This window comes from Triticum aestivum, chromosome 5D (genome assembly GCF_018294505.1).
Source record: "Triticum aestivum cultivar Chinese Spring chromosome 5D, IWGSC CS RefSeq v2.1, whole genome shotgun sequence".
Taxonomy (NCBI): domain Eukaryota; kingdom Viridiplantae; phylum Streptophyta; class Magnoliopsida; order Poales; family Poaceae; genus Triticum; species Triticum aestivum.
The window spans coordinates 46,555,720-46,556,684 of NC_057808.1; positions in this window are offsets into that span (position 1 = coordinate 46,555,720).

Consider the following 965-nt stretch of genomic DNA (forward strand, 5'->3'; position numbering starts at 1 on the left):
CTGTGTAACTTAGGATAAGTTGTCTGGTCAGGTAATTTCTCAGTTTCCGTAAGCATCTTCCCCGTATTATTTTTATTTCCCATTAAACAAGCCTAGGGCCCACAAGTCAGTGTCATGGACGACGTTGTCCGTCACATGACCGACAATGAGCTCCTATGTGTGACGGTGCAACGACGATAAGGTGCGGCGTGGCGGTGTGGCCACGGAGGAGGCAGGGTGACACGGGTTTGAGTCGGCATGGTCAGGCGGGGCGACGCGGCCCTGCAGGGGGTTGCACGAGGGTTTCTTGGGCACAGGGGTGGATTAAAAAGCTGCATGGCTCGTTAAGCTTAATGGGCCAAAAAATCATGCTCGGCTTCGTTCATTTAAAACTCGTTAAGCTCGTGAACACTCGCGAGGCTTCGTTAATGGACTATGATGTGTTATGGCCTATGTCATGAGAGTGTGGGTGTAATTCTTACGAAGGAATATGGTGTTTGTTGTCCGCTATAAGTTGGATTGAGTTGATTAGATTGAATAGATGGGTTGCATACTACAAAAATGTTGTTGCATAACAAATATGTTTTGTTTTATGTTAATGGGCTTAACGAGCTACTTGTGAAACTCGTTAAATTTAACAAGCTAAAATCAATGATTAACTCTGTTAATTAAGAATCGAGCTACGAGCTTAATGACCCTCTAACTCTCATGAACTTTTACGCGGTTTCCTGTCTGCCAAATTATACGGAAAGGGATATGCTTCCGTAAATATGAGGGGAGTTGGGAGAAATTTTTACGGAATCCTCAAGGAAAAAAATTAGGTTCACGTGAGCTATTGAAGTGTTTTTTTAGAAACTTTTGATCTATTTATTTTCAATTATGACATTATAGTGAACACTAGAAATAACTAAAATTACATCCAGTTACGTAGAACACCTAGCGACGACTATAGGCGCTGAAACGAGCCGAAGGCGCGCTGTTGTCAT